At 43.6% G+C, this 21,372-nt stretch overlaps 1 long non-coding RNA gene across 3 annotated transcripts in view; it reads left to right on the forward strand.

The window, feature by feature from the left end:
* LOC142066360 (uncharacterized) overlaps positions 1-20,762 on the forward strand; it is a 68,201-nt gene extending 47,439 nt beyond the window's left edge. For 2 of the 3 annotated variants that reach the window (XR_012663689.1, XR_012663690.1), the window contains 4 exons: positions 8,869-8,947; positions 9,919-9,994; positions 18,691-18,787; positions 19,245-20,762. This is a non-coding gene — a long non-coding RNA (uncharacterized LOC142066360). Of the gene's footprint in view, positions 1-8,292; positions 8,600-8,868; positions 8,948-9,918; positions 9,995-18,690; positions 18,788-19,244 lie in introns of those variants that run through there. The other variant, XR_012663691.1, reaches the window with a different exon arrangement.
* Positions 20,763-21,372: the final 610 nt, after the last annotated feature.

Below are 21,372 nucleotides of genomic sequence, written 5' to 3' on the forward strand. Positions count from 1 at the left end.
GCTGTAAATCACTAAGGGGCTGCTTAAAATGCCAACACAGGAATTTTTTAAAGAGCAAATTAAATTTTAGGGCCAATTCGCACAGTAGTTTTCCCCTTGAAGCAGAGCTGCCCATCTCCAAAGGCAAAATGCCTAGTTAAAGCGTTTGCCTCCCTTTGTAAGTGGTGATTCTCAATGGGTGCAGCTTATTCATCTCAGAGACTGCCTCTCAGGCATTGGCCCCTCCACGAGAGCTTTCAGGAGAGGAACCCAGAGACAGCCGTTTGCCTGAGAGTAACAAACTGGGTATTGTGACTTGAGATCTGACTCAGGAGCGCACTCTGTGCTCTTTTTTTGAATTATCTTAGGGGAAAGGCTCATCCTCCTCTCTTTACGCCTCAGTTTGCCTGTCTACAAAAGTTCAGGAGATCAAATGTGAAGCCTGGCTTCCATAACTAATTCCTATAAGCTGTGATGAAGGTGCAACATTGGCTTATGGATGACAAGCTGGGGAGGAAGAGAGGTAAGCTGAGTAGCTGGGGTTCCAGGAGTTCCCTTCCTGAGAAGGGGAGGCGACTTGATTAAATTATTTAGGTGGGAGCTGCAGATAGCTGCTGCCATGCACTGGGAGGGAAAGGCAGGTCCCTTCCACTGATGTGGAAGCAGGGGCTCAAAAAGGCATGAAAGGGGTAGAGAAAGCCTATGATTTTGTGTGGCGGTTCAAATTCCTCAAAGGGCATGGGGAATGGGAGAGGCTGGGGGACAGCTGGGGCCAGGCAATGCCCTTCTCGCTGCATAGGGCTCACTGGGGGCAGGGGGAGAACCAGTGTGCTGAGAAGAGTTGATATTCTGGCAGGTTCAAATCTGACTGATGGGTGAGCAAACAAGAGCGTGACCCTTTGAGGCACCAATGTTGATTTTCAGCGTGCACAGCAGTCACTGGCATGGTATAAATCTGAGGCAATGGCAGAGGTGTTAGACGAGAGTGAGAGTGCACGTTTGTGCGTTATGAAGGGTTGCTCTGCGGAGCACGTGATGAAGCTGTTATCTTTCAGCAGAGGAGATTTCCAAGCTCGGGTTATGTTGTGATTTTTGACAGTGGACTAGGAATTATCTCAAGAAATTAGTTTCTCACACACTGCTGAAACTGGAAAAAATATATTCCAGGTGACACCTTATGTGTGAAAAGCTTTATCCAGCCCTTAGTGCCTCTTTCTTTCAGGGGATTTTGACCTCAGATGGCCTTACTGCCAGGCTCATGCCAGAGCCACTGCTCATCTGTGTCCACCCCTGGGCAGGGTCCAGGTGTGCCCCACACATTGCTGATGAAAGTCTCTACTGCAGCCGGGCGCAGGATACGGCCAGCTTGCACGCCCTGGTTTCTCCCTGCGATGCTGATGCCACATGGAGCGTGGCGGGGGTGAGGGGGGGTTCTGTGTGCAGCTGCTCCTAAACCCATCCAGTGGGACCACGTGCAGAGGCTGCTGCACAAAGAACGATGCCCACTTCAAGAATTCCCAATGAAATACCCAATAAATCCCCAGGATTTCAGTACCTGTGAGGCTGGCAAGGAGGAAATCTGTTTCCCAGCCTGTGCTCACTGTGACACACAACCTTTCCAAGCACAAATTGACCTTTCTCGGTAGTGATAACTGAAATAACATTTCACCATATTGTAAAATTAGAGACACTTCAGCAACTACTACAAGTGTTGTGAGTTTCCCCCTTATCAAAGAGAAGGGGTGATTCTGATCTCTCCTGTGCCGAATCCTTGATTGGCCGTCACCCTTCGTGACATGCCCTGTTGCCTGCAGTGGATTGGCCAGGGGCAGATTTATATCCCCCTGTCACAGCCAATAGAAATATAGTGTTTTCTCAGTCACTGTTTAGTTACAGTGACAGAACCCTGATTGGGTGAAGCCTTGTGATTTATGGGTTTTTGCTGAAGAGTAACTGAGTTTTATCAGAACATAATGATGTGGTACTAATGCTCATTGCGAGGCAACATGGCTGACCAGTTTGGAAAGGTCAGCTTTTGACCTTGTCTGTGTTTTAAGTAGATCTTGTTGTATTGCATGCTGGCTGGGGTTACCTACTCGCAGCAAACAAACCCCCAAATCATAGCTTGCTTTGCTGCGCCTGAGACCGACTTCACCCCCGCCCCATCCCAAGGAATTAGTCTTAAAGGTGGAGGGGGGGAAGCTTTTCAGGTTCGTGACTGCGCTGCAGTTCTTGCTGCCTCCATGTGACCAGTTCCTGAGATGAGGGTGCCTTCGCTTCCCAGAAGGAGTTTCCTCTTCCATTCTTCAGTTTAGAAAAGGTAGGAGTGAGAGGAGGAGATATCTTGAAGAAATTGGTGGAATCCAGGACGTCCGCTGGAGGAAGTGCCATGAGTTGATCATCAGGCAAAGACCAGTTATTGGCCATGTGTAACTAATCTCAGGATGTGCTTTTCAAAATGCCTCTAGGGACTAGGTTAATTCAGAAAGGAAGATGTAGACAGGTAGTTATTAACATTTAGTTGCTGCTTTTCATGATGAACCTGATCCAAAGCATTCTGACAGTAGAAAGTTAACATCTCTGTGCTGGCCTCGTTGTTATGGCATTATTCAAACTTACGGTTTGTTGTTGTCTGGAATGTCAAGACGTTACGTTTGGCGCGAATAAAGCAGGATTTATTTTCTGCATTAGCTAATAGTACTTCCTTTCCTCAGTCAGCGTTCAGTCTTGAGGGTACAAATCTCAAGTAGAGCAGCAAAACTCTTAGTAACATTTTAACAGGATTTATTAAGTTTATTTGCTTGAATAAACATCAGGATCCTCCAGCACTTTCTTTTTTTTTGAAGATTAACAAGCAACCTGGTTGCCTGACACTGCGATTTCAGCATGTCACGGGTGTCTTTCTCCTCAAGTTCCTTTACAGATCCCAAACTATATCTTTTATTAGGTAGCACAAGGGTCATCGACCCCGAAGCGTACACCTGTATTGGTGAGTTACTAAGCTCACGGGTAGCACAGTGTTTCTACAGCTGGTTTGTAAGCCATTTGCAGTCAAGTAGGTTCAAAAGATTCTACATGCACATAAATCTCAGTGTCACCAATATGCACGGGTACGACTGTGCAAGATAGTTACACAGCACAAATACTGTTACATACTAACATTATGAGTCATTTTTACATCACAGAGAGAGGAAAACATCGCACACCTTTACTGTGAACATCAGCTTGCAAGAAATAATATTGTAATTCGTGTACACGCATAAAATTTTATAGCTATTATTTAATGCTTGTTACACCTCGGTTCCTATCTGTGTGTGGAACTTGTTTGTCCTTTATGTTTCTACTTGTACTTTACATTCAGTTTCTGGCATCTCTCTCCTGCTATGTGCCTTGCTCAGGTAATGAGCTGTTTCACATTTGGTGCCAATTAGTAGACATTCCAGGCTACTGATACAGTTACAAAAGTTGATTCTCAGAAGTGTGTGAAATGTGTGGACCAGATTCAGATCCCTTAATTCCAAAGGAGAGCAACACAAGTAACTTCAGCTGAGTCACTCTTGATTTATAGATCTGATTTACACACAATAAAAGAGCCTGGCCCTAACTATTTCCTTGTTACAGTTCTGTTTGCTTTGGGGGACTAATTATACTGTAGGCTGCTGCTTGCATGGAGCTGACTGTGAACCAGATTTGAATATGCTCTGGTAGTTGAGAGAAAGCCTCTCTGGATTGGGTTTGGGGCTTGGGATTCGTAGGTTACATTCCAACTTGGAGTGATCCTAGGCAAGCTGCTGAACTTCTGCTCTAAACCTGTCTATTCCATTTATACAGTAGGTATAATACTTTTTTACAAAACCAATAGGTACTGCCCAATAATTCTAATTTTTGAAACAATCTGAACTCCTCCAGTTGAAACTTTTTGATTTTGAACAATCTTTTTATGCCTATGTTGAAAATACAAACAGACTGTTTGTGAAAAAAAGTTTCCATTTCCATATGGAAAATGACTGAAGGGTATGTACAAAATTAATACTTGCCTGTTGAAACATTAACAGATTTGTCACACTGTTAGTCTCGGAGCTAATCCATGCAAAGTTGAGAAGAAAGCAATTCAGCGTGTGTTTGGAAGCTCCTTGCTGTGTGAAGGGCTGTTCAGAATGCTGAGCAGGGAAGTTCCTAATGCCTTCTAAACTGTCTGAGAAGCTGATTTGCAGCTCAACAGACACCTGTTGGGGAAATTTGCTGCATCTACATATTGTAAGACAACTGTCTTTAACTTCTGCATTTAACCTGTGAGGGGTACCTGGCCTTTAAGTCTGTTTCTCTTCAACCCATCACAGATACACAGAGTACCAGAGTGTGCCACTGATCCCAGGACCCCCAGGAAAAGGCGTGCACAGGGCTCCAATAGATCTGGAAACCTGAGAAACAGTTGAAATAATGCACTTGCACCTGGGTCTTCACCCCTGGTACCCTGCCATTCCTACCATCCAAGTGGTCACATTCAAACAAGTTTTGATGACATAATTAGACTGAAATGTTGTCCAAACTCCAGTGTGTATTTGTCATGGCTGGATATGAGGGATACACCAAAGCAATGCAAGTCTGATCTGCTGTGGATAAATATACAAGAGTCCCGGTGCTTCGTAGTTCCTTGTTCAACAGTGATCAACCTGGGAAATAGAGTGGTAACCAGGGAAGAGTAGTTGTTCTGCCCTGACTTAGACTGGCTCTAATACTGTATGAAAACAGGCCTCTGTTTTAATCAATATGGAGAAGATACAAGGAAATATAATGCACAAATATATGCAATTTTTCTATTCATATGCTGGCACTGGAATTGTGAAAAATGCCTAAAGTTGTCTAGAATTGGCTAGATCCTAGTGCCATGGGCTCCGTCCCCGGTTTGCAGTTCTCTTTAATTGCATTCCAGTAAGCAAAGAGAGCTACCAGGGTCAAGCCTGCTCGATAGATACTCTTAGCTGTCTGCTGGTCAAGGCACCTGCAGAAGGTTCAGGCTTTGCCATGATAAAATGTGGTAGGCAATCCAGCAAAATAGGTAGCACTGTACGATAACTGTAACCTCAGAGGGAGAAAGCTAGGAAATGGGCGCATTTTGCTGCGCGTCCCGCTGTATATGCACGATTAAGGATAGCAGCTGCATTCCATGCTGAAGCTGCATTTGATCTCAGGGTATTCCGGTTTAATTTTTGTTTTGTTAGCTTTTATCCCCAAATCTTTCTGCCTAGAACCTGGGGTTTTATGCACACACCGTAGTTTATGTATGAAGAGGGGGCCAAAAGAGACAAAGGCTGAAATTTACAGGCTGCAGGAGGCGATCATTTTTCTTTTGTTTTGTAGTGTGGGGTGTTTTTTTGGTTGGTGGTTTTGTTTTTTTTTTTTTGTTGCATTCCAGTTCTGATCCTATCTGCTAATATCATAGTTTGGCTTCACTCCCTCATAGTTTGATGTCCCAACTTTTCCTTGTTAGCACCGGGAAATCATAAAACTTCTAGTGAGTGATAGCCAGTAGGTCTGGGATTGATTACAAACAAAAATCCTAGATAAGATCATAAATGTAACCCATCCCTGTGATGTGATCGTATCAGGATTCAAGTACGTCTAAAAGTTGTTTCCGATTTTCAGCCACTTCATCTGGTTTCCATACATCCCAGCTGGGAGTGAAGTGCTCTTGCAGTGGAGTCTAATCCATGCCAGCCTGGCTTGGAAGAAGCCCTCATTTCTGCTGTTATTGTGTTATAAAAATGGGTAGAAATGCTTTAGACAAGGTTGACGTTTCAGGGAGGATCAGCTCAAACGCTGTTGAGATAAAACTGACTTGATAATAAGAAAACAGGGCCGCTTTCCTACCCTTCTGCCATCCCTTCCATCCCCTTCATGAAGTTTAACTGCATTTGAACAAATTCAAAATGGTGTTTGAACACCTTGAAAGTCAGTGGAGAAATACTAGAGAAAAAGCCAATACTTGACAATTGGTTAAGGAAAGAAGAGCAACTGAACCAAAGCAGATGTGGTTGGTCTCAGCAGAACCGAACGCTGTAATGTTTAATGCCTGCTTCTTCATTTCAGGAAGAGATATTCGTGCTCAGCTCGCCATCCTTCTGGAACCACTGTTTATCTGTTTTTATATGTGTCCTACATCTGAGCTGCCTGCTTTCCCTGCTGTAAATGACTGCTGGGATGCAGTCCCTTTGCCTGAAAGCAGATTGAGCTTTACACCTTCTGCAGCGCCGAAGCCGATGCGCTCCCATCCATCCCCTCACCCCGTGGTACCAGGTGATTTAATGTTACTGTTGCTTTAACGGCCTCATCGCTGCTCTGGCTACACAGTAGTTGTCTCCTGTGTGACTGTGCCTGGGAAAATCTATTACTGGAGTGCCATTAATCTGAGGCTGCCGCCTCTGGCACTTTCTGACTCTTCTATTTAATGGGCCTCTGCTTCCGGAGCTCTGGAGACATGCTGTTTTCCTCTCTTGATCAGCTTTGTTTAATTATCAAAATATTTGATGCAGAAAATTGACATTAGTTGTGAAGGTTTCTGCCTTCCTCCTCCTTACAGCCTCCCTCCCTGCTTTGTCGTGACACTGAGATCTTCCGCATGTACCACCTTCACCTTAAAATAGAAAATCGCTTGAGCAATCATTTGCTTGTCCAGGCACAAGCTGCATTAGCAAGCTACAGGTAGAGCTGCCGAAACCCCTCTGCTGCAGCGTGGTGCTGTGCCTCGCCCAAGCGTGAAGAGAGCCCCAGCACAGGTAGTACAGCTGGACCTTTGTTTCCTTCCTGCAAACGTAAGAGTGCAGCCAGCCCACGTTTCTGGAAAGTTCAGAAGGGGGGAGCCCCATGAATTCTTGTGCCTGTCTTCAGGGTGAGCTCATCACTAAGCAAAGGCTCAGCAAGATTCAAAATCATGGAAGTCCCTCTGGAGCCGAGATTTCCACTCAGGCTTCCTGATCTGATCTTCAAAGCAGGCAGCTTTAGGCGTTGCAGGTGTTTCAGTCGCACCAGTGCATTTTGCTTACCCAGTGACTGCATTCCTCATTCTAGGACTTGGGATGGGCCCATGTGAACCAGTATTTATTGCTAAAATGAAGATCCGGGGGCAATAGGGTTACCATGTGTAAGCATCCTTGCAGGTAGAGAAGACAAAGTCCTGAAGAGGTCCTCACATTAGCAGAAAAAAAGACCACTGGTGAGGAGACAAATTCAAATGAGGTAGACTGTTCTTATACTGGAAGTCCTTAGGTGCTGGAACAACTATCATGTGGAAGTGGTAGGTTTTCTGTGCCTGAAATCTTTAAGCTGAGACTGGATGCTGTTTTGGGAAATAGACTTTTTCCAAGCATAACTTATGAGGTTTAGTGCGGGGTAAGAGAGGGAAGGCATCTGGGCTCTGTTGTTCTGGTCAGGCCAGAGGAGCTGGTGTTTCTTTTTGGTATTTGAGTCTCTGCTTCTGCCACACTCCTCTCAGCACTGCCTTGTTACAGGGGAAAAGGAACTTCAAAGAGGGTCCTAAATTAGTGTCCCTCTTTCCACAAGCCGTGTCTCTTATTTCTGCTGCCTCTCTGTAAAATGCGGTGAACAATGAAATGTGAATTCCTGAGATTTGGGGCTGCTGGGAGGCAAAACAGGAAAACTATTTATGTAATGCTGAAACACATGAGTACCACTGCCATGTTCTTTCCTCTCATGGATGCCTATTTGCTCCACTGGACTTAGTTCCTTGCTACTAACATCACTGCTCTCTCTTTCTCCATTGCACATGCTGTAGTTTCCTCACAAGACCCAAACAGGCTATAAGGAAGGTGAGTAAGGTACAGATGGGGCCCATAAATGTTGTCCAGCTCACTATTACTGTGACTTTCAACAAGTAAATCACATTCCAGCAATAATTGTCCTCTTTTACCAGCAAAACCTTACATGCTGTTGTCACCATTAAAGTGGTATTAATTCCTGTTTGATGTTTATATAGTTTATCTGGGTCTCACTATGTATGTAAATATTTTCAATTCCCCTTTTAATTCATACCAAAGGAATTATATTTACTAATTAATTCATATTAGAAGGCTACCAGAGAAGCCAGAATGTTTGAACAAAGCATTTTACAGTGAAAAAAATTATATTTCATTGAAGCCAGAACATTTTGCTTGGCATTTGATGAGGAAGCTTCTCAGCATCAGAGTGTATTCTCCAGCCAAGGACAAAGGGACACACTGAAAGCTCCAGGACAGATGACCTGACACAACTGAATTTTGCAGAACTGTTCGGAGGGGTTTATTTTCACCCCAGAAATGCCCCTCTGCTCTGAGCACGTACCTGCCGAATGAGCTGGTTCATTGTCCGACATTTGCTTTTGACTATGTCTTTCCTGCTCAGTCCCCGTGGATGGTGTAACGTTAGGGCCAATGCGACAAAGGTGCATGGGAATCTGAGAGCGCGGTGGGGAGGGAACGTTCAAAGAAATGCATGTGTCCACAGCTTTGTCTCTCCTCCCTTTGGTTTGAGGTGCAAAGATGCAACATGAGAGAGGAAGGAGGCGTTCAGACTCCAAGCCTGATGTCGCATAGCAGACAACCAAAATGTTACCTTTTGGGCTCAGGTTTGTTAGCAAACTTTTCATTAGAGCTCCTGTACTTCCTTAAATAAAGGGCCAAACTGATAATTCACCAGGAGCCTGACCAGTTAGCTAGCTGGTCCATGGCTGTATAATTAAAAAAAAAAGAAGAAGAAACCAGATTTATGGGTTTGTTTTGGGTTTGTTGTTTGGGTTGGTTTTTTTTCCCTGCCCCCTCCTGTTTCCAAGGTTTAAACTCATGTGGTTTAAATTCTTCACCCTCTTAGCTCTCTCTTGCTCTGCTTTTATACTAGGAATATTTCTGGTGAAGTCAGTGAAGTTACCTGTGTGTAATCCTGGATTAATCCTTGAAGGCAGCTATGGACCACTCAGGTAAATAATGAGAATGAGTGCACTGCAAGAGATAATAAAATGCAGACTCTCCTTGTGAATATCCGCTGTTAAAAGATCAGTTATAAGCCTCCATGCTGTTTGGGACTCAGAAATGCAAAGCTAGTCTAGTAATAGGTTCATTGCATCACAAATTTGGGCGTAAGGAAAAGGAATACTCTAGCTTCGTTTATACTGCAAATGAAAATAATCATAAAGATACAAACCACCAAGGTGCAAAATGAGTTTTCCAATTCGTAAGCACAAGCCAGTACGAGTTAAAACCTCTTCGTTTCTTCCCATAGTGCCCCAGGCAATAGTTTTCATATATATTTCTCCATGGTCAGAAGTCAGAGCAGACCACTGCTATCTAAGACCTTGACTTTTTTTCCCTGACAGTTACAATTATTACAGCCCGGGGGACTCATTTTCTCAGTCTGGCCACCCGCTGACCTAGCCTGCAACCAGAATACACTTTAAAACAAACAAACAACAGCTAGGCTCCCCTCTCTCCACTCCTCCTCCCCCAGCTCTGGAATATTTTTACACCGCGCCCCTTGCAAAAGGATATTAGCCACTATTGCTGAAGGCACAATCACATTATCAGCACCATTCTCTCTCCCTTTCTCCCTCTCCTCTCCGCAAAGATAAATTTTTTATGTTGCTATTTTCTTCTCTTTTGTATTTGGCATTCGATATTTATGTGATAAACTGCAGAGCTGCTACTAAATGGGCTCTGATACAACTTAATAAATACATAACAACATCCAGACTGCGCTGTATTACTTCGCTGTGTCCTGGGCTGCTAAGGATCCTTGGAGATAATGTCTGCTAAATAAAAGTTATGCCTTAGTATAGGGAAAATAGATACTTATTTATTCTGGGATAATTACTTGTGCATTAAATGACTGCTGTTGCTGCTGTTGAAATGAGCTGGCTGATAATCCTGCCTCTCCCTGTTTGTCTTTCTGAAGTGCACACATGCTCTGCGTTTCTATCATTCCCAGAACGTTGCTGTGGTGGAGCACCTATACTTCTCTGGATGAATATGTAAGTAATACGCAACTAACGATTTTTCTACTAGGAAGTTGCCTACTGTTCTAGCCAGGAAATGTCCACAAGCAAGACCTTGACATTTGTAGGCTAAGCTTTTAGAAAGGAGTCTGTGTTAAGGCACCCTGCTGAAGCGAGGCGTGATGCAGTAAGTGAGCACAGCAAGATCCAAATACAGGGGCTGGGCCTCACCAGAGAACAATATGAAAGGAGATAGAGCAAAAAGTTGCAGACAGAAGCCGTGACGGAGGGAACTCATTTTCACCTAAAGTGCACAAACTTTTCTCTATTCTCATTGTCATAGTTTAACATTTCTAAAGTTTTTTTGCCACATTTTTGCATCTTTAACTTTTTTTTTATACAGAAAGCAATTTATACAGGTTAATTTCTAATCACACAATGTACAAAATATTCCTCCCATGTATGCCAAGCATTGACCAACATTCAGTGAGATTTCCCAGCTGTTCTTGAGTGATAGGAACCATCACTCAGCGTCCTGGAGACATGCCTCGGAGATCCCATTTGGACCCAGATCTAGAAGCTGTTCAAAGTGCTGTTTCTTGAGGTGTAGGTACCTAGGCATTTCAGTAGCCTTAGCCAACGCTGGGACGCCTTTTTTTGTGGAAGCAGCATTTCCTTCTTTAATTCCTGATAATAAGACTAGTCAGAGTCTGAAAACTTAGGATGGATATAACCTATGAGAATTGTAGATCTGTGATTCGCATGAGGTAGCATGAGTTCCTATACTACATCTATTGGTGTGTTGCTATCTTTCCAGGAAGAAAGGAAAAATTACACCCGAGTCTGTATCAACTGCAGAACACTAAACAAAATACTACAGCGGTCTCTAAAATCTGTATGTTTTTGAGATGAGCTGTTTTGCCTGTTACAACGTAGATGCAGAGGATGTATGCGTGTGTAAACGCACATACGCACACAGACATGTACGGAGGTACGTTCGGGAATCGTTCCTCTAATCTTTGCTCTACTTTCCTTTTCCAAAATGGCTGTTTTTTCTTTACCAGAGTCTTTTCCAACTCTGTTCTAATTGCTGAAACTGTCAGCATAAAGTACTATCAACCAAAATGAAGTGAGGCAGACTCACACAAGCTGCAAAACTTTGCAACACAAAGCCACTTTACAAAGAGTTTAGCTCTATAGAAACCACAGTGAATGCTAGGAGGAATCCCAGAAAACTTTGCATGATGCTTCAAAATGCACCACAGGGATCCCGTGCTTGTTACCTCCTGACACCATCTTTCTGTAAAGGAAAAGCGTACAGTGCTCTGTGGAGCGATTACCCTGGGGTCCTGCGCATTCAGCACTAATATTGGAAAGTTTCAGATCTCACAAAGAAGACAACAAGGACCTTTGATTGCCCCTCTTGAAGATCCTGGTAAGAAGCAGGTCACTTCCCTCCAACCCCTCTGAGCCTGTGGATATTTTCATGCCCGCTTGACAGGTGACTATTTTACCAGACAGGGTTGTCAGTGCTGCTGGGGGTTATCTGGATTTAGCTGTAGGCAGGAACTGAACCACAATGAGCATTAAAAAAGCTCGCTATTCTCCGTTTGTTTAGAGACAAGCCATCTCAAACTTGTTTGAAGCCTTTTTTATTGAATTCACACTCTTGTGCCAAGCACTGAAAGATTTACTTTGGCTATTGCTGTAAGATGGAAAGCATATGAATGCATGGCTGTCTGCCAGCTATGGGTGAACAGTGAAAGGTCTGGTACAATGGACGGTTACATGGAACAAATGTGAATGCAGTGGGCAGACGTGACTGAAGAAAGGCTTTGGCATTCAAAGAGCTGCTTGAGGTTTAATCCAGTGACTGAAGTAGGGTCAAGAGATAACACGTCTAACCTGCAGAGCTTTTAGCTCTGCAGCAGCTGAAAGGTAGTAAGCTACAGGTATACACACGTGTCGTCTGAAGTCACAGCTGCTTGCCTCCCCTCGCGGGCTCTAGCTCTTCCACAGACTCCCTCTGCAAAGACGAAGACCCAGTTGCACTTACCCGGTGCAAGGTACCCCAACTGCTGTTGTATATTTCTTGCAGATGTTGCCATAATTTTGTTGTGGTACAATTTGACGTACGACTCCCTGCTGCATCCAAAAGGGGCACATTATCTCAATTAATGTTTCACAGCAAACATGGCACTGATAGTATTCATGGGACTAAAGACTATTACCATTTGCATGGTGACTAGCACAAGAATTATGACTATGTGTGTTTTCTGCAGCAAAATTTGCCCTCAGGCTCCCTTTTTTTTTCTTTTTGGCTTGTGACAATGTTCCCTTTTTCTTCCTCCTTCTGTTTTGATTTCTACTTAAAGTTTTATGGCTCTGTCCCCTCCAGGGTGCTATTATCTTGTATGCTAATAGGGCTATGCATATTCTATTAGCGTTGTCAGTGTGAGATAAGAGGCACATTCTGTAAGGAGCACTCAGGGGGTAATAATCACAGCAAGGGGTCTCAATGTTAGTACATTATCAGTCATCTTCACATTTCAGTGGAGCCTGTTTATGCACCTCTTCAGCTGCGCAACTCAGACACTGAAAATTGCTGAATGTTTACGGAAACTGTTGTGGAGGAACATAATGGGATTTGAGATTGACTTGATAAAGGAGCCTTCTCCCTTGTTGCTTCCAGATACAAGATGTTTGTAACTGTATGCAATAAGTAGGATAATATGTTATATGGCAGTTAGCAGCTAGAAGCAGACTCGGGTCTGTATTTCAAGCAATGGAGCAGCTATCTAGGAAAAGATTTCAAAAGGCTGCACACCATCAGTGTTTCTTCAGAGGTTTCTCTTCCTCTCTCACTTTTTACGTGGTAACACACAAACGCACACACCTGGTTCACATCAGTAGGAAGGCTGACAATTTTTACACCCTTTAGTCTTGAACTTGAATGATTATAAGTAAGTAGGCCCATAGAAAGAAAATTGGTGACAGCACGTGAAGGGCAAATGAGTAACTATTTGCAACTCTCTTTGTTAGTTAAATAACATTCCTTGGTTGCGGCAGCAGGCAATGGCATGTGAAATAGGTGTCATGCGAATGTTTTCTTCAACTGGTGATGAGGCTGTGGGCTGGTGAGACGGAGGGGTTTCTGTTGTTGGTCATAACTGTTGTTTCCCCCGGGTCGCTTGTGTTCCCACTGAGACTCGCAGGGGTGGTAGCACTGCAGTTTACCGTTGTGGCCGTCCTATGGCAGGCATCAGTACAGCCTACTGGCAATAGTTCATCTGCTAGGGTAGGGTTCTGTTCCCATCCTTGACTGTGGCCTTTCTTGAACGGGTAACCAGCAACTCCATAATCGGGGGGAAAAAAAAAAAAACAAAAAGGGAGAAATGTGGTCTTTTTCCACTTTTCTGGCATCACAGTTTTGAGGGAACCTTTCGGAGTGTTACATTTTCAGTGGAACTTGTAGGAGAAAAGGCAAAGCACAGGGTGCTAGTTCTTTGTATGTTATGTTAGAAATCTATGTACATGAGTGGCCCTTTAATAGGGTTTCTGTGTATTTCTCAGTAATTTAGTTAATTCTGTTCCAGCAGTAGTAGCATGTTTACATGCTGTCTGACACCTGGATTATAACGGGACTCAAAGTTATCATTTAGTTGAGCTAAGGGTAGAAAGAAAAGGGGATTTTGTGCATTTCTTAGGAAGGTGGAATCTGTAATGAGGTCTAAAATCAGGGACTTTGTAATAAATTCAGTGCCTGATTTTGCAGACCATGGGAAAATAACCTAATGGGGAATGACAAAAAATACAGAGGTAAGGAACTAATCTCACATTTAGAATGAAGGAACTAACAATTTTTGGAGAGATAGGGAACTTTTGCTGTTCCTGCAGTAAAACTTTTCCTTTCTACAAATAGAAAACTAAACGCTCTGCCATGGGCAAAACCTTTAGAAGAGCCCTAAAATGTCGCTCGGTATAAATATGCTAATTCCTAAATGCATGGGTGCCTAGTTAGATGGTCTAACCTTAATTCCTGGGAAGTAGCAGCTGTATGCTTGCTACAGCCGAACATTCGTAACAAGGAGAAAAGGGCTATGTTTTGGATCACTTCTGTAGTACTTAAGATTACACATGGATATGAACAGTCCTTACTTTAAAAATATTTGTCCTTGACATTTCCAGACACATGGCTCACACCAAATGTATGCAGCTCCATCTCCTGAGGGTCTTGAGATTAAAACCCCTGCTTTCTCACCTTGTGATCTGGCATTAATAGCTGATAGAAAAATCACATACATGACTGACATCTTCCTAGAAATGTGAGACTGTGGAATTAATGAATGCCATGCTGGAAAGCAGGGGTCAGTTTGGAAATAGGATTTCTGTTGCCAGCCATCCAGTCATGAACTGGACAATCTGCCGTTCATTTTTTTTCTTTAGCATTGAGGAAAATTGGTCTGGAGAATAAAGCAGTCAGAAAATAAGCAGCTATGTTTCTGTGCCCGCTGGAGGTTGATGGACTTTTATAACTTGTGGAAATCAGGCTGACTTGTGTGTTACAGAAGCCGTTAGCGCATTCTTTATGACTGCTAAGTTCTTTATCCTGCTGTTATCTGCAGGATAAATCTGCAGATCTGCAGATCTAGAGGTTTAGGTGCCCAAAGGGCTGGCGGTCAGACGCTCTGTCGCGGTTGGGTCGATGGCAGCGGGGCAGCGGTGTTGGACAGCTGAGCTACCGACCCCTCGACGCTTCGCGAAACGTCAGGGGCGAGGGCGTCTCGCCCTGTTTGTGGGAGCAGGGGATCTCCAGCCCAAGAGTTCATCCGCTGACTGGGACATGGGAGAACGAGCCGTGCAAAACTCTGTTCCGTATGATTTTAAATGACGGTCAACAGGGCAGTGTGGGAGATGCACCTTACCTTACCTTGATGTTTGGAGAACTCCCATCGCCGCAGCACCAGGGCTAAGATATTTTTTTGCCCGTTTTCTACTTTTTCTGCTGCATCTGTCTCCAGTTTTGCCAACACTTGTCTTGTCAATGTGGCCACAATGAAATTACATTAACATGCTGAAATAACGTCATTCATAAATGAAACCGCTCAACCCCTCTACAACCGTTTTTGCTAGCGTGGATTTAAATTGCTAGTGGTTCTGTGCAACTAGTGACGATCGCAATGAAAAAAATGCACTTTTCTAGAAACTAAAATATTTCATCAAAGAAACAATGTCTTTCTGTGTATTTTTAGCGCGAGATAAAAACTTGGAAGCATTTTCTTTGGAGAAGATGGATTTTCTTTTCCCTTTTCTTTCTTTCCATTTTTCTGTTCCCTGTCTTTTTTCAAGAGCAAATGAAAGAAAAAAAAAAAAGGAAAAAAAAAAAAAGGATAGCTACAAAGGGAGCCTGAAGAGAAAGAATTGAAGAGGAAAACCTTTTAGGTACACTTTTTTGTGGTTAAAAAAACCAGGAATATTAGAACAAAAATACAGAAATGCTGCAAACATTTCGTTTGAGAATGACATGCCATTTCTCATTGTTCTGTCAAGGTAGCTCCCACTACCTCTTAGCTCTGCTGCAATCATTATTGTTGCTTCTGGGGGCACACCGGTTATTTTGGCTTCCACAGTGAAAATGCAGAACTCCTGAGCCTGTCAAGTAAACCACAAACAAAGGCAAAAGGGGAAAGAATGGCGTATCTTCTTCTGCTGCTCATTCTACATCTCATCAGAAAAAACCACCCCGGTCCCTTTCTGCGTCCGCATTAGACATGTGCACCGAATGGCGTTAATCTTGGCAAGGGTTAAGTCTGGACCCCCTCTGACTGGATTCCTCACACTAGGTGTGTTTGAAGGAAGGTATAATTTAATCAAAAGGAGGTTGTATTCAGCTAAAGCAATCGCTGTGAGTAGACTTTCTCTTTAAAGGGTCGTAACCACTGCATTGGTAAGAACTAAAAGGATAAAACTAGAAGACCTGAAGACGTATCTAATGTTTTCTGCAAGTTCATTGCTGTTTGAGAGCAACTTCTGGAAAAATAAATCCCAAAGCATCCTGTTTACCTCAGTCTGTGGGACCTGTAGGTGATGTATAAGAAAAGCACTGTGCTACCAGCAAACTGCAGCCAGCCTTATCCTGTGTGAATTGTCAGACTCCTCACAGAAACTGAACCGGTAATAACGAGGGGCCCGAACCTATCCGCCTCTGAGGGCTGTGCAAGAGTCACAGTGCTGGAAGACAAGACGGGACCCACATTCACTTACATGTCTGAGAGCCATCCCATTTTCATCAGCGAGCACATGAACATTGCACGGGGAGAAATGTGGAAGCAATTACTTTAAGAGCCGTCTTTTGGGCAATTCCCAAAGAGACATCAGACCCTGTATTTATGAAGCCTATTGCATCGGGCCCTAATGAAGCAATTAAGCAAAGGGTCCTCTGTGTTTGATCTAAATGTGGTAATTTTTACAAAAACATCGCCGAGTGATAGATACCCATAACTCAGAGTCCTTAATTGTACTTAATTTGTTTGGAATACGAATGTGCATTTAATTAAGCCAGGGCTTTGCCCACATGTTTAAAGAAGGGCTGTCAAGGAAAATTAAGACCCAGTTTGTTTTCAAAGTTACTGGTTTTTATCAGGCCAGGACAGCGATCTTCGAACAGAAGGTTACAGATAATTAGGCAGAGACCTCAAGCCAAAAAAAAAAATGCAGAGACACTGTACAGCTGAGAAAGCAGGAAGAAAAACTCCTTGATGAAGAAACATAAGAATCGGCTGTTCACATAATAAAGTCATGCATGGCTAGGATTTGGTAAATGTGACCTGTTGGTTAAAATGTGTTTTGCGTTCTTAAACTCGGGCAATGAGGATGGAGACTAGCTGTGTTTAATGGCAGAAGCAGCTGGCTCCAGGACCAGAATTCATGCCGCGCTCAAGGACCACTGAATACAGAGAACTGATGGCATCTCCATCAAATGGCAATAAAATGGACAGGGCAAAAAGCATTTTTCTTGTTCACTCGGATTTACTGAATCTAAAGCATTGGCTCTGAAAGCTGGCTTTAAAAGTGTCTCTTTCCCAAGCACAGAAATATAGGAGGTGCTTGTCATCCTCTCAGGAAGAATATTAGTCTGATGCATGGAAAGGGAGTTTATTCCTCGATGAGTAGTGCTTTTGACTTGCTGATACTGTTATGGAAAGCAGCACAGTGCGCTTCTTTGCATGCACAAAAATATTTCAATAGAAGCGACAGAGAGGGAGGAAAGCACGTAAACAAAAATGTTGAGACAACTGTGGATTTAAATCTATATTTTGCTCTTGTTTAGTGAAAAATAAAGAATACAGGTAAAAATTAATAATGCTTCGACATGCATGAAGAAAAGGCCATTTCTGATATTGAAAAATTAGTTTCTCAGCACAATAGCAAACAAAGTCCATGTGTGGACACTGTAACCTCCGCTTTCTGTGACTCTTCAAGAATCACATGCTGGTTATCAGTTTCTCAACACTGCCATTTTTAATGTCACGGTGAGGCATTTATGTCAAGAGATCCTTATTGTGGAAAACAGTTGCCGTGGTGTTACCTTGCAGTCCAAACAGGTTACGTGGCCAACAAAGCAAGCTGTGCACACATCATTGGCGAGTGGTGAACTAAGAGAGAGAGGGAGACTCGTCTGCAGACAAGTGGTGCATCTGTAACAGCTGAAAATTGAACCCAGATTCCCTGCACTGAGGGAATGTAGGGTCTGAATTGTGAAAATCACATTTTCTTGAGTGTTTTGATGGGCTACTGTGCTGATGACAGCCTCGGTGGCTCTTAATTATGGCTCACAAAACATGCGGAGAATCAGTGGATTTTTAAACAACAAAAAAACCCAACTCTACATAGTATTGTCTCCTGTTTCTGGATCTGCCTTTAACGGATGTGCAGCTGGCATCTCACTCAGATGGTACCTGGCCTTCTCTTCTTGGGTGGCTCAATTTAAAAGTTGGCAAAATATCCAGAACAGCATCGGGCCTAATTTAGTATAAAATTAGTCAACTTAAAATAAAGAGAATATAATAAAATAAATCCTATGGTATTAGAGTTCTCTTGGCTGGATTGCTGCGTGCCTAGCGAAGATTTACGGCATGCTGTCGCTGGAACGTCAGAAGGAATGTACGGCGCAGAAGTACCCTGCAAGCCCGTCACCAGGGTCCTCCCAACTCACAGCGTTACAGGCATGTGAAAGTTTGGAGACCCCGGAATAATGCTGAAGGGGAGGAATGCCGTGGGAGAGCAAGAGGGTGCGAAGTGGTAACGGTGAGACAAAACAAAGGCAGGGAGGTGCTGAACTGCGGCTGATCCCAGGGTGCCATCGCGCATTCCAGAGCCCCTCCGAGGGGGTCTCTCTTTTTTTGATGTATCTGCTAAGCACATTGAACCAGTTTGCAAAGGCAGGCCCAGAACACAATTCTTCTCGTGGTAAATGAGTATGTCAGCCGTTTCACCCTCTTACCGGTGTTTAAAATTTTTGCAGCAATAACAGAGAATTTGAAAGGACATCAGAGGTGGATTTACAGGACTCCTGGGAAATCAACTGCTTCCTGTTTCAACAGCTTCTTCATCATAACTTGCTTTCTCAGTCACTGAATGATGTTCTATTAATCTTGGTGTGCGGTGATTACTGTTAAATGCAGAGCTGGGCTGAACCTCAATTTGTGAAATAACCTTTTTTGTCTCTTCAGCAAGTCCGACATAGTAAACTTTGGGCAGAGGTCTACTGACCAAGTGGATAATTGTGTTCCAACGCATCCCGTGAATAATGCAGATAAAAAACCTCAGGTGAATAATTCATTTTGCCTCCACTCATTTTGAATTAGCCTATTCATGTATGTATCCTTTCCAGTCTGCCTTTCTCTGTGCATGCATGTATTTACATAGCAATGTTGTAATTCGCAGGTACTTAAATATCAAAGCAATATAGCTACTACTCCCGGCATGTGTTCCTGACTGTTCGGTGTGATTGCATACGTATAAGCAAGCACTGTATATTGTACCATAAAATTCAGGATTTTATTTTAAGATGAAACATGACACATTTTATTTGCTGCTGTGATGGCTATCTAGGATTAATATTAAAAAACTTGCAAATTAAGGCAAATCAGTTTGGCCTGGCTATAAATTACAGAACGCATATTTTGAGCCGTTCAGTGTTTAGATGCAAGTTTTCTGCAACGATGTGTATTGCCAAAGACCAGATTACATGCTCACAACTTTACCTTTGCCTTTACCTTGGCAGTGACTTCTGGATCCTAGGTCAAGCAAAGCCTCTGCGCAGGACGAAGCACTTGCCTTTAGTGATGGCGTTCCCTGAGGAGTATGGACAGCGCTGAAATTGCGGAGCATTCTTGATAACATGCCTGCAGCTCAAGAGCATTTGTAACAGGTTCATCTGGAAAGCAGAGGGCAGGAGCCTATTTCCTGATCGGATCAGACTTGTCAGAGAATCTCAGAGAAGCATCTGAAATCTGTATGGACATCTAAACTGCACATAGCTCTGGTCTGGCTCTGCAATATGTGTCATTTGTGTTTGAAAACTGTTGCTCGGCGTTGGTGGATGCGTTGGCCAGGCTGCTCAATATAAGGCTCTGGAGGACAAGGTACTGTGACAGCCCGTGGGACTGACTGAATGGCCAAGGGTTGATGGAAACTGTAGTGGGAATCTGTTTGCTGTGTGTTCTCCTGCCTTGGACAGGCAGCAAGTTGCGAGCATACAGCTCCTAATCGGGGCTGGCAGAGCCGCTGGGTTATCTCTGACTGCCTGAGAGTTCCTGGTCTGCAGAGAGAGGCGGACGCTCGTTTTGACTCCTTGTCGTGGGCTTTTCACTTTCCAGTCCATTACAAGTGACATAGCCGATAAAGAGCCTGTCTGTCAGCGTTGTCCCTGGAGGGGCGAATCTTCATCCCTTCCTGTCCTCCTACCAGAGCTGTCTGCTCGTGCTTTTTCAGATCACGCTGGGCACCAGGTGAGGAGGACTCCACTGGGAGCCGGGTCACAGCTTCCCAGCCCTGCCAAGCCCTGTCCCACACACCCCTCCTAGCACTTCATGGGCCGTGGCCACTCTAGAACAAAGCTCTTCCCAAGTGGGGATGTCGGTGCTTAAAATAAATCGCTGCCCATCATTTTGTGAGTGGGTCAGAAGAAGGCTTGTGAGCCTGTGTTGTGAACTGCTCTAACCTACTGCTTGGGAAAGAAATGCCACAGCAGACAGCATTGCTCTGGATCCATCACCCATGAAAGGAAACAAAAATCTGACAGCTGTGGCCAGTCATGATATATTTTGTGCAGTCACATATTGGGCATATATAGCTCCTTTCATTTACAGAAAGTGCACATCTATAAACCAATCAAGGTCACACTGCATTTCTCGGTGGAAACTGCTGTTCCCATTTTGCAGCAGAGAAAGAAAAGGGTAGATCTGCACAGAATTCGTCTGCATTCAGTGGGGACCTTGCAGGCTAATCCGAGGGGATCTGAGTGGCAAAGTCTATTCTGCCAGTGGCTTGTCCGTGGCCAGCAGGTATTCTGCAGCAGAGTGGGGGGCAGAGTATGAGGGCTTGCCTCTCAAAGCATTGATCTGAACAACTATAACTGAAATAATGTACCTAGATTTCATTGCTAGTGAATAAGTATGCAGTTCGCTAGTCTGAGCCTCGCTTTTATTCTTTCTAATTTGAGCTGACCTGCTGTACCTTTGCCAGTCCAAGTGTTACTTCCCAATGCCCATTTATGAGGAATAAAGGCAAGACAAACATATATGCATGTGTATGTCTATATATTTCTTTAAGTATTCTCCCATATCATACTGGAGTGAGCTGCCTTTTCTCTGGCTCCATAATACCTCTTTTTTCCTTATTATATCAATTTACCTCAGTTTTTTACAGTTTTGTGTCTGATACTCCAAACATTATTTTTCTAAGGCTAATCCCTAACCCCCAGCAATACCATTAGGAAAGCTACGTGGCAGACTTGAAATAGTTACTATGTAGAGCAAGCAGTCCTTTCAATTCATTGAAATCTTTATTTAGAATTCACAGATTGGAGAAACCGGAGCAAGAATTTCTTCAGTGCATTACCCTGCTACAGCTTTGTCTGACAGACCTGTGCTAATTACTCTGTGTGGTTTTGATATGGGGCCAAGAAGGGGTTGTAGAAAAATGTGTATCACTAAAACTGAGGTTCCCTAAAGTCAAAAGTAAAACAAACAGTGAGAGATCATTATCTGAAGCAGACCCTTACAAGCTGTGTACAGAAAAAAGTCATTCCCGTGTTCTGGGTTTCTTTTTTTCCTTTAGATCCAAGCAGTATTTCTGGCTGTATTTGGAAATATCTTGTGTTTGTACAGTTAGGGCAGACAGTGCATTTA

This window comes from Phalacrocorax aristotelis, chromosome 19 (assembly GCF_949628215.1).
Source record: "Phalacrocorax aristotelis chromosome 19, bGulAri2.1, whole genome shotgun sequence".
Lineage (NCBI taxonomy): Eukaryota > Metazoa > Chordata > Aves > Suliformes > Phalacrocoracidae > Phalacrocorax > Phalacrocorax aristotelis.